Source organism: Leptidea sinapis, chromosome Z (genome assembly GCF_905404315.1).
Source record: "Leptidea sinapis chromosome Z, ilLepSina1.1, whole genome shotgun sequence".
Taxonomy (NCBI): domain Eukaryota; kingdom Metazoa; phylum Arthropoda; class Insecta; order Lepidoptera; family Pieridae; genus Leptidea; species Leptidea sinapis.
The window spans coordinates 11,658,271-11,676,321 of NC_066312.1; the positions used below are offsets into that span (position 1 = coordinate 11,658,271).

Here is an 18,051-nt window from a genome sequence, read left to right on the forward strand (position 1 = left end):
TAATCGAAAAGATTTCAAACCAATGAGTTTTTGTTAAATGTGTATATTTAAGTAGGTTTCATTACAGCTTTTAATTATAAAAATGTATCAAAGTCTACATATTCAATTATATTTTATCAGTAAGGCATATGAGGAATTAATACTAATAGATAATTTAGTAATACCGGTGCCCAGTAATTCAACGTAGTGTTTAAAATATCTTTGCTATATAATAACGTTTAGTTGTTGATTTGTCATGTATTAAATCATAATATATTTTTTATTAAGTCAGTCAGTCAAATAATGAATACCAATGAATAATAGTAATATGATATGATAGTAATAATAATAATATCGGCGTCATTACCCTATACCAAAATACAATAGGACATAATACTATGAAAGATCAAACTAGTCCCGCCGTATCATCTATGTCACTTAATTACAATTTTAAGCCAATGCTACAGAGCTAGGTCTATAAGCCAATCATTCAATATGGAGGCTTCATTTTGAATCAAGGGCTAATAGGCCAGTGATTACATCTGTATTTCTCAATATTCCTATTATACTCGTACAAAGGAAGAAACATAATAATTCTCATTCTAGTAAAATTTTAACTCAATATTAATTAAAAGCAAATAAGAGTTGCAAATGTTCATAAAAATTTGAACTGTTTCAGGTTTGAATTTGTAAGTTGGAGTGAAATAAAAGTTTTTTTTATTGTTTCTTAAAATTTGCACTTTAAGAGGTTTCAGTGAAATTTTGTTGCGAAATGGTTCATACAATCCAGAGTAGAGTATTTTAAAATTCAACAAAAACTTTGTGAAATTTATATTTTGTTGTTCTTTGCTTTGAATAAATGTTATGACTTCAGTTCAAAGGTAGGTGGGTAAAAAAGGTCAGGTGTACAATAACTGATGTTGAAATAATAAATTTCAATTCAACATAACTTTTCTTTTACTCCAGACCGCAATCCTATGCTAAGCTGCGACAATGATAATATTAACAGGAGGAACAAGCGAAGACTTGTTTAGCCTACTACTCGGTTTAATAGAGCTAGTAAGTTTTTTATTGGGCTATGTATATGCTTTCACCACATGAACAATGTATTAGGAAGGAAAACATTTGTGTGGTAAAGGTTATTATAACATAAATGATTTTCTTCATGATACCACAGACTGGAAATGGAGCGAACACCCTCAGGCTCTTTAGTTATATTTATTTATGGTCCATATATATAAAAAGTCCGCTGAATTTCTTGCGCCCGTTCTTCTCAGGTCTGAGGCACACTTTTTTGAATTGGTGATAGTTTTTGAAGTTCAATAAGTGATTTTGAATCCTATTTTGAATAAAAATATCTGAATTTGAAATATATTTATCTGTTTTGCTATCTATATAAGTAAAGAGTATGAGTTACAAGGCTTTCAACAAATCTTGAGTCACGCGGGAAACTTAAACGCTCATATTCAAGTACATTATAGCAAAATGCGACGAAAGCTGATCGTGGTGCTGGCTATACGGTCCGTTTACAGCGTATAGTGCAATGCTTTGGCCATGTTGCATGCAGACGAGCCGACAACCTTGAACGTTTAATGGTGACGGGGAAAATAGGAGGCCGCAGTAACGGTGGACGTATCAAATTTCCAAAAATCTGAAGATACCGATAAGCAGCGCACTCCACTAGGCGACGGGGTCAAACTGATGGAGACAGTGTTGCAATCGATTTACAAAAAACGATTATAAGTAACCAGTACGAAGTAATTTCCTTGTTCAAAATCACATTTAAAGAGCAATTTAACACATAAATGAGGATCTGATTTTATTTCTTAAGGTGCAACAGCGAACTATTTGTTCGTTCCACATCAAATGCCCAATTTCTATTCACATACTGTTAAAATAGATTTAAAATCATAAATATTAGACTGATTAACTTGAAATATTAAACTTGTTATGAACCCTAGAATTGGTTATATACATTATAGATTTGTTTCATATTTCTTTCAGTGGAGAGGAATGCAAAACATTCCTGTTATTATGCGTAAGGGCTGTTTGCGTAAGCGTGTGCCGAATGTGTATGTACAATTTTTGTGATCCTTACATGTACCAAAATAAATCTTTTTATCTAGGTAGTTACTATTTTGACCTGAATAACTATGGGATTAGAAAGAAAGCTGTTTTATACTCCTTTAGCTTCTTGGCATATAACACTTTACATATTCAAGCAACATGCAATTTCATTGGCACCTCTCTTTGCAATAACCAATAATAATAAATGAAAAGCCGTGAAATTATACACAGGGTATTTTGTTTCATAACAAAAAAATTCTATATTAGATAGAGAAATGTATTGAACCTTTTCTAAATTTTAAACTGCAACTGTTTTAATGTTTGTATCTCAGTGAACGCATATTTTATCTGATATAGACATTTCTTGATCTCTTATTTTTGCAGTAGATTTATTTTGACTGTTAAAGTTATCCCTTTATTTAATCTCACCTTCGTTATAATATGATAGAGCTTCTATCATATTATATACTACAAAGTTGGCACTTGCGTTTCTTTGGTCAATAATAACAATAATATTGATACACTTTTTACACAAATTGTCTTGCCCCAAAGTAGGCATATAGCCTGTGTTATGGGTTACAAGACAACGATATATTTAATACAATATACTTATTTAAACATACATAAATACATTTAAACATCCATGACTCGGACACAAATATTGATATTCATCACATAAATACTTGCACCTACCGGGATTCGAACCGAATAGGTAGGATCGCTAACCACTCGGCTATACAGGTCGTCAATGAAGATAAAGATTAAATTTTGTCGGTATTGAATATCTGTGTGTATTGATATTAACTGGCTAATTTTTAATAACCTTGGAAATGTTCAGTTTCAGACATTCAACCTGTATAGATAACCTGTAAATATAGTTATAAGATTTGTTTTGTTTGAATGAATGCATTTAAATTAACCTGTATAGAGCCTTACATATGTGAAATGCTTTAAAAGTAGTGTCTGGTAGATTTTTCTCTTATATAATGTGACTCTTTACAAGAAAATTGTTTAATATGCTTTGCAAAGTTTTAACTTGAATTTTGCAAAGTCGATTCGTATGCTTACCTCTGAAATTTATTAGTGCGCTCTCGTTTTCTAAGCACTCCTACAACTTTTGGATCTGATGATTGAGTATAATTTAAAAAAAAAATTCATATTGAATCTACCGCTACTTCGTAAAGAGTTGCGCTAATGAGAAGAAGTAGCAAGAAACTCAGTGCCACTCTTTTATATCAAGATTTAAATTTTCATCGATTTACAAATCATTTCAATTACATTATCTAATATATAAAATTCTCGTGTCATGGTGTTAAACTTTGAAGTCCTCCGAAACGGCTTGACCGATTCTCATGAAATTTTGAGTGCATATTGGGTAGGTCTGAGAATCGGACAAAATCTATTTTTCATCCCCCTATTTTTAATTTCTTTGACTTTTTTTTTTTAATTTGTTTGATTATGAGTCAGTATTAAAAAATACATACAACTTCAAATTTTCACCCATCTACGATCAACAGCTACTTTTGTACCGCGATTTCAATGTCGGCAATACAACGTTTGCTGGGTCAGCTAGTAATATGTAAAATGATGCAACAAACATACTCAAACGTCAAATAGTCAATGCCTTACACGAGTAACTCAAAAAAGTAAATGTAAATTAATACAAAAATTATTGAGTACAGTAGCTGCATCCTCCACACACACCGTAAATAAATAAAGGTATTCTGTGAGCATTTTATAAGCAATTATAAACAATATATATATATATATATATCGCACACACGGCCCCACAACGTCACTTATGCTTACTTTAAATACTTACTTATAATAAATTTACTTACTTACTTATAATAAATATTAACTACAACTTTAAACTTCATTTTAAAGTAAAAGCAAGCATCTCACTAATTACTATATAAAAAATATAAGCGTTCAAAAATTACTTACCTTACCTCCCAGAAGTCACGTTATGGCACTAGAAAACAATTAACCGGACAATTGTGTCAAAACAAATAAAACACAAAAACATACATTTCAAAGAAAATATATAGTACCAAACAAGTATAACAAAATTTTGTAATTCTACAAAGAACTTTAATATTAATTAGACTTTTTAATAACAGTCATTTTCACATTATTAATTAGGGCATGTTTAGTGAATTACGTAATAATCAACTGTATCACATTTTTAAATTCTTTTACTTATCTCTAATACGAGTTTGGTAAACAATTTTCACATTTCCACGTTAATCAGGGGCGTCCAACGCTGTCATTGTAATTATCTATAGAACTTTACTATTAGTAATGAGGCATTTTAATCACAGTTATTGTACCCTCATGGTATTTAAATGTAATAACATAATAATCAACATATCAAATACAAATTATTTTACTTATTCTAATTATCATTATGTTCATACTAATTTAATAAATACACTCTTAACTTAGAATCCCTGCCACACTACACATTCCCAGGAAAATCAGAGAGTTTTTTAACGCTGCGCTTACAATAGTTGTTTTTCCTGCAAGAGTAAATGTGGCTTTGAAGATTATAAGTAAAATAAAAATTACATGAGATCATTGTAAAAACATTCATAGTATCTTGGAAAGAGATTAGCCTCCAACAATTGCAATAAAGCACGCTTTTTGCGTTCTGTAATTGGTATTTTTGAAGAGTAAGCTTGCTTCAAGGGAATTTCATCTATTCTTCGAATGCCTTTACTGCAGCGTAATTTTTTTTTGTTGAACAATTGCTTTTGCTTTTTCCCAGTTATTAGTTTTGTAAGTGTTTCAGTGGTGCATTTAATACTCTTGATGTCCACAGTTTTAATAACATCGCCATTGACATTTTCCGCCATATTAAAATTCATGTTCACCTCGAGTGATTTCAAATCGAAGAAATCGTCACAATTCATTTCTTTTACCACAAATGGTGTGCCAGTCTTTTTTGCCCCATGAATTAGGGAAATGTATTGGTCAGCAACATAAAAACATCCAGCATTTTTGGCTCTAGTCACAGATTTTTCTATTATTGAATGAGCTGCATCACCTTCATTTGTCGTACTTCATTATGGAATTTCTCAAAACAAATCATTTTAAATGAACAAAAATCTTTCATAATTTTTGCTGCAATAGTTTTTTTAGTTTTCTGCAGACATAATTCCTTCCTTTATTTTTATTTATGTTACCTTTTCATCATGATCAACATTTCAGCCGGAAGACGTCCACTGCTGGACAAGGTGCCGCCCTCTTAATTACCCTGAGCTTTCTCATGAGGCCTATAGTTAGGGACCACGTTTTTGTTCCGTATATCATCACTGGCAACACACACTGGTTAAAAACTTTCATCTTGAGAAATTGTGGTATTTAGTACGCGAAGATTTTACAGAGCTTCCCGAACGCTGTCAACAATTTCCAGAGTACAGTTATGATTATAATCATCTGAGAAAAAGCCAGGCTTGATAAATTCAGAGATTTTTTTTGGCTCTGGCTATTGAACAAGAATAAGGCATATATAAATATCATTTTGTCATATACGGAATTAACACCCCCGAAAGCCTCGATAGTGATACCCATATTATTTTATTGAAAAAGTCACATCCGCCATCTTGGTACTCAAAAAAGATGTCATATTTGGAATCGACACTGCCGTAAACCTCGAAAATGATACTCATATTGATTTTATCGAAAAAGTAACATCCGCAATCTTGGATCTCCAAATAGTAGTAATATTCCGAATCGACACTCCTAAGAATTTGGAAAATGATATCCATATTGTATCTATTGAAAAAGTCACATCCGCCATCTTAGATGTCAAAACAGATGTCATATTTGGAATTGACACTACCGAAAACCTCGAAAATGATACATACCCATATTGATTTTATTCCAAAAGTCACAACCGACCTCTTGGATATCAAAATTGATGTGATAATCGGAATCGGCACCCCCGGAAACCTCGGAAATGATACCCATATTGTTTTATTGAAAAAGTCACATCCGCCATCTTGGAACTCAAAAGATGTCATATTTGGAATCGACATTGCCGAAAACCTCGAAAATGATACTCATATTGATTTTATCGAAAAAGTAACATCCGCAATCTTGGATCTCCATAAGTTAATAAGTTAATTACCAGCATATGTAGGTAAAATCAAAAAAAAAAATTAGTTTTAGTAAAAAAGAATCTAAAAAATTTAAACATTATCGATAAATACGATTTAACCCCAACACTTAATTCACCTCGAGTGATTTCAAATCGAAGAAATCGTCACAATTCATTTCTTTTACCACAAATGGTGTGCCAGTCTTTTTTGCCCCACGAATTAGGGAAATGTATTGGTCAGCAACATAAAAACATCCAGCATTTTTGGCTCTAGTCACAGATTTTTCTATTATTGAATGAGCTGCATCACCTTCATTTGTCGAACTTCATTATGGAATTTCTCAAAACAAATCATTTTAAATGAACAAAAATCTTTCATAATTTTTGCTGCAATAGTTTTTTTAGTTTTCTGCAGACATAATTCCTTCCTTTATTTTTATTTATGTTACCTTTTCATCATGATCAACATTTCAGCCGGAAGACGTCCAACTGGACTTGTCTAGTTATGAGTCAACACTCAACAGGTCTCAACTGTCTGCGTTGTTCGCGTGCTATTGTCGCCCGTATGCAGAAGCTATCTAGGGTGCTGGTGGCTTGTGAGCGACAACGACGGATCGTAACCTCTTGCGTAGCACTGTTGTTTACAAACTTGATTCTCAGTTCTCACTCAAAACGACCGTGATGGCTTGTCGCAGTTGTTTCTTGCTGTTATTTATGGACAAGTGTATAATTTGGATTATCTACCTATATTGAAGCAAATGTAATATTGCTTACGTACTGAAGCATACATATAATTGTACAAGTTACCTGTTTGTTATTTATAATAATTAAGTGTATATAAATTAAGTATTTGTAATTTTAAATTCCCGTAATAAGTTTTGTAATACAGGCGATATCTGTTAAAAAACGTGTTACTATTGTTATTAATTGTATTTCTAGGTTTTAATGTACCCTGGAAACATACAACTGTAATAATAATGATAATAAAGAAATCTCAAATCAATCAAATCAAACCTTGGATCTCCAAATAGTATTAATACTCCGAATCGACACTCCCAAGAATTTCGAAAATGATACCCATATTGTATCTATTGAAAAAGTCACATCCGCCATCTTGGATTTCAAACAAGATGTTTGATATTTCCAATCGACACTACCGAAAACCTCGAAAATGATACATACCCATATTGATTTTATTCCAAAAGTCACAACCGACCTCTTGGATATCAAAATTGATGTGATAATCTTAATTGACACTCACGAAATCCTCGGAAATGTAACCTATATTTCTTTTATTGAAATAGTCATATCCGCCATCTTTCATCTCAAAATATAGTAATATTTACAATTGACACTCAAGCCAGTGCTGTACAGCTAACTTATTGTTACTTCTGTAGGCTTAATAATTGCCCTGAGGATTATCATACATATTCTTTGTGTACTTAAAAAATTGAAAATGACATAATACGAACACTTTATTTATTTATCTAGTTTCACCAGTACTAATTACAATATGACACTTATAATTATGCTAAGTTACTAAGGTTTAATTACTAAATGTATTTATAAGGTACTTTAATACCTTATGCGAAAATATGTATGAAATAATTATATAAAATTAGTACTTATAAATTATAAAATATGTCGGTCTTTTGAAACTTTTACGTTCAAGATGTATGGAGTTGTATAAAAGCAGAAACTTATTTAAGTAACAAGATCTCTGCAAAACTCAGTGCCGAATACAAAATAAGCCCGTTGATAGAATTTTCATTAGTCTGATTTACCTCGTACGACAACATATTTAACTAGGTTTTCTCTTTACGAGTAATGTTCGAATGAACTCGATCGGAATAAGAAGTAAGGGATCATTATACATTCATTCAGGAGCCTTATTTAAAGGTCAAGTGTACGCGAAATCAATGTCGCTTGGATAATTTTTGGTAGGGGAGAAATGTTCAAGGCTACGTACGACCCTGACATGCTACTGTACTGTGTAATATGCGTCTTCGGAGTTTTTGTTGTGTGTAAATTAATAATATTGATTAAGTTATAGTTTTATTTTGCGTAACGTATTACTTTTTCCATTGATTTAAATATGATGCTAATTTTGTATCCCTTTTTCACTACATATCGCGAAAGGAGAAGTATGGTTGACGGTGAAAAATTACATAGATAGAAAATGCAGAAAGCTAATTTATATAATATTCTATATCACTACATTTTATAAAACAAAGTCCTCCACCGCCTCAGTCTGTCTGTCTGTTCGGGATAAACTCAAAAACAACAGCACCATGTTTTCATGCTGCTTTCACCAATGGATAGCGTGATTGTTGAGGAAGGTTATAATTTGTTAAGTTTTAGAATAAATTCACGATCTTTGTTGGAGGTGTCAAAAAAAATAAGCCAAGGAGATTTCAACGAAAACGCTGTCCAAACCCTTTGAGATATAACAAAATAATATATGCTCGAATTGTGTATAGGCTTACAGAAAAGTCCGCGATGGCATAATATGTCTATTGTCTCTATGTCTCTTAAGAATAACATACTATATCCATCTTAATACTTTAGAAAATTGGCGATAATGTAAAGCCTGTTTATACAAATAAGATATTATTTTTAATCATTTTAAATAAGATAGATAATTTACTATTATACACCAAATAATTACTTGATGTCATACGACAAACAAGGATATGATCATTCAGAAATACGATTTTGTTTTATTTTTACCTATTTAATTAATATTACACATTTCTGTTGGCATGAGACTACATTATTCCCGAATGTATTACATTATTACAGCACATTTTCTATTGACAGAACAGCATCTGTCGGGTCAGCTATTAATATATAAGGCACAATGACGGAGTTGGAATTATTATTGGTGAGCAGTCACAATAGGTACAGAGTATCATAATATACCGTTGGAAAGGTCTTGATGAGAAAAGTTTGAGTTTCTATGTGGTCGGGATCTAAAGGAATTCAGTTTCAAATATTCAATCATTCATTGATTGAGGGTTGTTCGTTCAGGCATGCATACGCGGACAGAAGACACGTGAAAGACAACCGCGTCGTCACTACTGTTATAATATGTTTCACAAATAATTAAATTTTCAATACATTTACTCGTAAAGTGTGCCTTATTTCATCATTCTTAGGCCCGTATATTACACACTAGTGCATATAAAAATTATCCCTACAAAGTTAAGGTCTCCCTCACTCCAAATTTTATGGAAATAAACGGAGCATTTTTGATATAACCGGGTAGTACTGTTTTTTAGTATCAACAAATATGCTATTTTCTGCCACTGAAAATCCATTTACGTGTTTGGAATAAATAAATATGCCCGTAGTTAAGGCGAAAATACATTAACTATTATCAAATTATATAAAATAAAATAGTTATATAAAATAATTAGTTAATTAAAAAGTACAATATGCATTTTATCACTAAAGTTATAATTTTGAAATATATGTAATGTTGCTATATAGCAATATTATACATATGTAATCACTCAACTTTTCCATAATTTTGATATTTTGTCTATTCATTTGTTGCTGTGTGGTAAATTATTGTAAGAATGTCAAAATTAAATACAGAAGATGAACAAATTTTAGACTTAACCCCGCCTGTAATACTAAATGCAGCACAAACTATGAAATTGCCATCAAAAACAATCTAATATCGTTTTGAAATTGTACATTCACAAATTGATTTAATAATTAAAGGATTTATGCAATACATGTTTATTTCTTCCTCGCAAGTATGTGAAAAATAGTGCGTATGAAACTCGTGAGCAACATGCTCACTAGACACTCGGCTGATTTACACGATTTTAACAGTGTCAAATAAGATTCAGAATGCAGATGACAAAATTTAGTACTAAGCGAAGAAAGATGTAATTTTTCTCTAGAATTTAAAAGAATATATTGAAATATTAAATAATTATAACTTACTAACCCTTAAGAGAGCCCGGTCTTGTCTATTGTCAACACCAACATGGTCGAAATGCATGTTCGCACATCTAATGACTAAAAAACCACTCGGCAAGACCGGTACATACAACTGACTGTTAGACGCCAGCCGATGTTAACCGCTCGAGAGGTAAGTTTGACGCTACAAAATTCAAGTGGTGTTGATGTTAGTCCCCAAACTGTGCGAAATCGACTGGATGAGTACGGCCTACTAGCTCGACGCCTTATTAGATGCCCACCAATACGTCACGGGAAGCGCGCTCATCGAAATGAATGGTGTAGAGAACGCAGAACATGGATCCAGGAACAATGGGATAAAATTATGTTTTCCGATGAGTCGCGATTCGGGTTTAGGCCTGATACAAGACGGGTTCGAGTGTACCGTCGGCCCGGAAATACTGAACGGCTCAGATGCATTCAGGAAGTTCATCCAGGAAGTTCATCCATAGAGCGACTCAAGAGTTATGGTATGGGCGGGTATTAAGAAGAACAGGCGAACTGAGCTCGTTTTTGTTAATGGAAAAATGAACTCTGAAAATTACGTTCAGCATATTGTCACACCTTATGTCCATTAATTTGCACAAACCTTTGGCTCCAATTTTAGGTTAATGCATGACAATGCGCGTTCACATGCAACTCGGCGAACCAGTCAATACTTGGCAACGGAGAATGTCCGGGTATTCCCTGGCCTGCACAATCGCCAGACCTCAACCCGATCGAGCACGCATGGGACATGATCCAGAGACGTGTTTTGAAGGACTTGGATGGATTGACAACAACCCAACAGCTGAAGGATTTGCTACAATTTCGTTGGGAGTGAATACCGCAAGATGACATAAACAGTCTCATTAATTCAATGAATAATCATTCCCGACAAGTTCTGAATAGCAGAGGCGGCCATACTTTATATTCAATTATCCTATTCTTTTACAATAAATTCATTTTCTTTAGAAATTTCATTTTGTTAAAAAAATGTTTAGTTGCTTATGTACCTTAGTTTCTGCAGTATATTCAAATATTGTTAATTTCTGTTATTAAAAGAACTTATATAGACAACAGCTGTTATTTTTAGAACATAGGACCCTAAAAATATTATTTTAAAAATAAAATACAACGCTATCATGTAAAAAACCAGCCTAAAATTTAAATTAGCACACGTTGCTTAGACTTTTTATGTGTGTACTTTAGCCGCGTTGGGAACTTTTTGGTACAGGAAAATCTTATCGGTTATCTTAGTTTAGCATCACCGACATACTAACTAGCGTTCGCAATAATTAAATAGTTAAAAAAATTAATATAATACAGTTAGACACTTTTTGGATGGGTGAAATGTCATGAGTTCGCGTCACCGAAATGCTTATCCATATATCTGTAGCTATTCAACTGACGTAGTGATTAGTGATGTGTTTATCTTAAATGTGAATTTAACTGGATTTAGTGAAAAATCCCGAGACGCTTAAGTTTTATTTATATTTAACTAAATAGTAAGTGTTCCGTATATCTGAAGTAAACATTTTTTCATAAAATAATTTATGTCAATTCATTAGACGGAAATTACTTACTATCCCTATTTCTAGGATATATTGCAATAAGCCCAGCGGAAATCTAACTCGTAATCTGTTCATGGCAATACCGCTAGACGGATGAATAAATATAACGAGAAATTGGAGTACCGATGAGATTTATCAAGATCAAATTAGGATTGGATAGTGGTGAATGGAAAGGAAAGCTGGTTTCCGGGTGAAACCCAGATGTGCAAGGTCATATACCTTCACTGTAAGACCTTCTGTTGAATTCATATTCGGACGGCTACCTAGTTTATGTTTTCGGTAGCTCTGGAGTCGTGGAACTACTGCCTGATCCGGAGCACAGTGCCGATCATACAAAAACACGGCCTCTCTTGAGTGGAATGAGATACGGTATTTTTTTTGACCTACCCATAGAGGCAGATCTGTTTTTCGCTTAACGATCAATATTCTACTGCTGACGCTATTGCTGATGTGCTAATGCAAAATGTGAAACTTTTCATTCCATACTTCTCAGTGCCTATCGGCAGCAAGCAACCTTGGTTCGACCGCTCCTGCAAAATGGCCTCTCGCTAAATGCACGAGTGCTATCTATCTTGAGTCAACATGGTCGTATCTAAGTATGAAATTTGTAGCAAATAAAAAAAGTACTATGAGGAATCCAGATCCCTCAGTATGAATGCCTAGGCGAAGTTGAGGCATATTGTCAGAATTGGCGTGAGAGTTGCATGCCTTCCCTCGAGAAGGCTCGCACGTTCTGGTCACTCTGAAAATTTCACCGATTCTTACCAGTCTTTTCCGGCTCTTCTCCTATTTGGACGTCCCAAGGTCGCTCAGCAGATGATCTACTCGTAGATCTCTCCCATAAATGGTCGCAATCGGTTGAGACGAAGTGAGAGGCGTTGGCGGCGGTGAGACTGGACATAGCGAAGGCCTTCAATCGGGTATAGCACAAAGCGTTACAGCTTAACTGCCTTCTTATGGGCTTCCATGGAGGTTGTGCAGATGGGTGCCTTTATGGCTGATCGGATTAAGCCCATAAGCACTGGGGTACTGCAAAACTACCTGCTATCCCCTACACTGCTTCTTCTAAATATCAAGGTATGATGCATAAGTATTCATTGCTTTGCAGGCCGTGATATCACACGGAATAGCAGTGGCGAGAACGGGAAGACAATTTGTTTTTGGAATCGAGACTATGCTTTTCAAAATCTTAGAATGGGGCCAGCAAAATTTAATCCAATTTAACTTTAAGAAGTCGCAAGTTTGTGCGTTCTCCGCTAGAAAACCTCCCTTTGTCGTATCCCCTCAATAGGAACTACTCGAAAACTAACTACGAATCACCTCTCTAACTGCCACAGCCTGAATCGCCATTATCGGCGTCAAAAGATCAAGTGACTTTCAGTTCCGTGATCACTTGGAAGAGAAGGCCAAATGGCAGCTAAAAAGCTTGGTGTACTATGTATGGGTAGACGGAATTTCAATATAAGCCACCGCTTGCAACTGTATACGGCGCAAATTCGGCCTCACATGAAGTACTGTTTGAGAACTGATGTGAGCCTCTGGGCGGGCGCTCTCCAGTACCATTTTAACGCAAACAATGAAGAGTGGCTTGAATCAAATAAAAAAAGAGGTTTTAAAATTACAGTGTTTTTATTATTATGATTGATGCAGAATTAAAAATGAGCTGCATCGTTCCGACCATTACAAAGCTCACATTTCACTTGTTACTTTACTTTTTAATCGTGAAGACTTTTTCATCAGTAAAGTGGATTTTTCTGTTCCTTTTAGCCGCGCTTTGAGAAGGCAAGCTTTCCGATCAATCCACTATCAACTAACTATATAGTTGAGTTAAGGCAAGTCCCGCAAATATTGATTTGAGGTTATATTAATATTGAGGTGAGGTTTGATTGCAGGAATCTCCGTTTCTAGAAATAATATTTCTAATTTCCTTTCCGTGAATTCTAGATTGAACTGCTTTGTTGTTCTAATACAGCGTGTGGCCAAGACTTCGGTGTTTTATAGTATCAGTAAGTAAAATAGTAAAATTGATGGTTTGAAGTGTCTTGCAAATGATCGACGGCAACTATGCTATTTTACATTTGTAGATAGAACAATATTTTTATAAAGAAGGTATTAAATACGACCAATGAAAATATTTTTATACCGTATAATATAGTTAAATATCATAAAAATATTTTTGTATAATTAGAAAAAAATATTATGCACTAAAGTTCGGTTTAAATGGTTTTGTTGACGAACTAATCAGTCAGAGTGTCGAATTTGGGTGTCTCGATATTTTATTCCGATCGCGCCAAAAGAAGTACACCTTCGAAATATTAGGAAATAGTAAAAACGATCGAAGTTATTATAGAATTATAATATAATTTCAAATTAATTTAAGTTTTTCAAAGAACGTACTACAAAAGGGACAGCGGCAATCACTTAGCTGTTGATATTGCGCTCGTAAGCGTACTTGAAAGGAACCTTCTATAAGTAATACAATAAATCAAGCCTGTCTACCGGAGGAGCAGGCATTTATTCGCCTCCGTTTGATAGGGTACTGAACTACTTGTCTGACTCCTACCAGACGCATACTCTCATTTATAAAGACTCCCTGACACTTTAAACTCATTTACTTTCGACCCGGTCTCTTGAGTACAGTCCGATGTGACTGTGTGCTGAAATATCATAAACCAACATATTTTCCATCACAACACACATACACTCTATATGAAGAAAAGTAGATCAGGAACTTGAGTTGACAATACAACTTACCTAGTACAATCCGATCACTAATATAACGCCAAGTATTGACATGAATTTAAAATGAAACAACGTATCACATTTAATAATTTATTTAGAGTTAGATTATAGACATTGAGCAAGGATACACAGAATGGTATTTAAGCTAGATATATTTGATCTAAGTGTATAACATTAAATGTTTATTTCAAATAGTCGGCATATATATCGGACCCTTTTCAGTTTTATTAAAAAGAACAATTGTAATAGTTTTACTTATAGAAATTAACAAACTTGATGATTCTTGTCAAGTGTTCTTGGAATGAAATTAATCCTAAAATATGATTACAAATTCGTAGGGGAGAACAATAAAGCTATCTTATTGTAACGATAACAATTTAATAGAAGCTTTTTAAACATTCATAGAAACTCATCATTAGGAGAGTATTATCAATCAATACATTATTATATTTCATAGGAAGTTAGTCGCTAGAAGCGGTAAGCGGATTGGAATCCTTTTACAATGGAAATATTCTTATAATGATCCAAATACACAGACTATTATGTCCTGGCTGCCTACTTCAACATAAATATTTATTTATTATAGAAACAGACAATAAACATTTTAGATAATACTTTGAGTATTTAACTTGCTTAAATACATTGATCTAATAATAGGTAGCTAAGCTCATACAACACTTATTAGTAACATTTAATCTACTTAATTCAAATAAACAATCATTAAAATTTATTGGGAAAACAATATTATTAGGCTTAAAAGTGTAAATAGTTTATACATAATAGTTACATAACTAACAAAATAGTTCAATGGAATTTACTTACAAAATATAATATGTATTTCTCGTAAATATAAATATTTTGTTATTATTTTTTATCTTTACATTTTACATATGGACAATTTCAAGCTGATTTTTTATGCACATTTCGAAAAATAACTCTTTATAATATATGCTGTGTAAATATATTATTTTAGAAATTAGTCAACATGAAACCGAATTAAAGCGACTTAGTTTGATTCGATAGTACATGAATTAGCCATTCTACGCAGAAGTGTCTCTATATTTTTAAATATACTTCCACGTAATGGTTTGTACTACATGTAAATCAATATATTATATTAATATAGTATTCTAAACAATATAATTATTATTTTGTTGTCAACAAATATATCATATATCTCTCATGAATCATTAACACCGGTAAATAGAAATCTTTTAGGGATAGTTATACGTTTTACAAAATAGTCTTAATAACATTTTTAATGTCATGTGCAATTAAGTTCGTACAATCTAGAAAAATATTATGAGTTTATTCATTTTATTGATCGAGTAATTTATAAATAATAATAAATGATAGTAAATATATTTTAAATTATTTAGCTAATAATGTGAATAATTTAAGTTAACTTCAATAAAATTTAACGTAATAAAAAATATTTATCATCTTTAAGCAAAAGAACTTGATTGAATTACAGATAAGTTGAAACATAGTAATCATCGTAGCTCTCATAATCGGTCACATATATGTGGGGAGGTGAGACGTTCAAGTAGTATATACGGGGAGGACCGCTCAACTCGACATCTTCTTTTTCATCATCCTCACCACCGTCACCACCATCATCACTGTTACCTTCAGCACCACCGCCGTCTCCACCACTTCCACCAGCATCAGAAAGATCGCCATCACCAATATCATCATCACCACCACCATCACCATAATCACCATCAACAACAACTGCCGGTTGTTCTTCATCACTAGGTTCCTTAATATCACTGTCGTCAACCTCTACCTGCTCCGTCTCGGGGCTGCTGTTATAGACCACTAGGCTGCCCATTTCATAGGCTTCCAGGGTACCAGTGCTTTCACTTATCTGGTGGTTACAAAAACAATACGAACAACAATCGAGAACACACTGGGTACGATCACACTTGCAACCCATCATGCACCAGCGTGTACGAAGAGCAAGACTATGAATGCAACTGAATCGCGGCGATAGGACGACTCGAGCCTCACGTACGCATCCGTGCCGTGGAAGGTCATCCGCTGTATATAGAGATCTGTATATAATTTAGTTATATGTTAATAATAAATATGATTCCAAATTATACTAGTTTAACTCTTATTGCGATTCATACTTACTTTTAAATGAAACGAACAAGTTCAAAGGATATGAAATGCGATTACTGCATTTGACCTAGATTATCAAATACCCTTAACTGATCACAATCCTAACATGTTTTAGGGTTCCGTAGCCAAATGGCAAAAAAACGGAACCCTTATAGATACGTCATGTCTGCCTGTCTGTCTGTGTATGTAACACTTTTTTCCAAAACTATAAGAAATATACTGTTGAAACTTGATAAGTTTGTTAGTTGGTAGTTTTTAACTTTTGTGCACCGCTTAACATTTTCATACAAAAATAACTTTGTTCTTTGATGAAAAAAAACAATAAATTTTGGATAAAATTTATTATAAACTTCCACCAAAAATGGTTTTAACGAGATCTAGTAAGTAGTTTTTTTTAATACGTATTCTTTTCTATATAAATTTTATATTATATTACTTGATGCTATGGAACCCTTTGTGAGCCAGTCCGATTCGTACTTGACCACTTTTTACTGTTGAATTTTTTTTTAATTATTTAATTATTTTTTTGTTCATTTATCGGACTTTTTGCGATGGTTTTTATATTGTCACTATTTAAAGAATATTTCGATATGCCTGCTTTTAAAGATTCAGCGAACTTAAGTTGTGTTTGTTTCTTTGTATTTCACTTCATTATAAACAACAAAAAATATGTTTATGTACTTTTCATCATTGCTTTCAACATTATTAGCATATATAACTTAAATCTTTATATCTTATAATGATAGTCGAAATTGTATGAATACAGATACAAAAAAATAATTAAAGCAATTATTCTGACTACAAAGGCGAATATTTGTAGAAACAATGTAAAATGTTACATTAATTATTCCAATAAAATGCCAATTGGTTTGTGTTAACTTGAAAATAACGATCAAAAGAGATACCGTGTGGTTTTTGCATTCATTTTAACAGATATCATGCGGTTGAATTTTAACGTAAATTATTATATGAATAAACGTATTGTTTTAACACGACTTTATATGTAGATTTACATAAGTAATCAAAATGTATATGCTGCAGTACTTTGCCTGCCCTATCAATAAACATATATACATCTACACGATTGGAAGACGAGTTATTACTTAAAACTCATAATTTGTAACTATGATTAAAGGCCGGCAACGCTCTTGTGATTCCTCTGGTGTTGCAAGAGAATGTGGGCGGCGGTGATCACTTAACACCAGGTGACCCGTACGCTCGTTTGTCCTCCTATTCCATAAAAAAAATGATTCCTCATTTTATACGTAAGTATGGTATGTTTGAAACAATGATTATAAATGAATATTTAACAACTCTCTAGTTAATTTTATATACAAGAGTGCAATTAATATACTATTAAATTCGTTAAATCTCAAATAATAAAAAAAATATATATATCGCTTAAATCAATCTTTATAAAATCGTAACTTTAGAAAAACACTTTAGAAGTATACAATTTCAATTATTAGAATGGGTTTTTATAGCTGTTGTTATTAATATAAATTG

General features: G+C 32.9%; 1 protein-coding gene across 2 annotated transcripts in view; it reads left to right on the forward strand.

Annotated features, from left to right (window-relative positions):
* Positions 1 to 18,051, forward strand: part of LOC126979047 (protein SCAI) — a 130,388-nt gene that overhangs the window by 81,672 nt on the left and 30,665 nt on the right. The gene's annotated exons all lie outside the window — the stretch shown is intronic.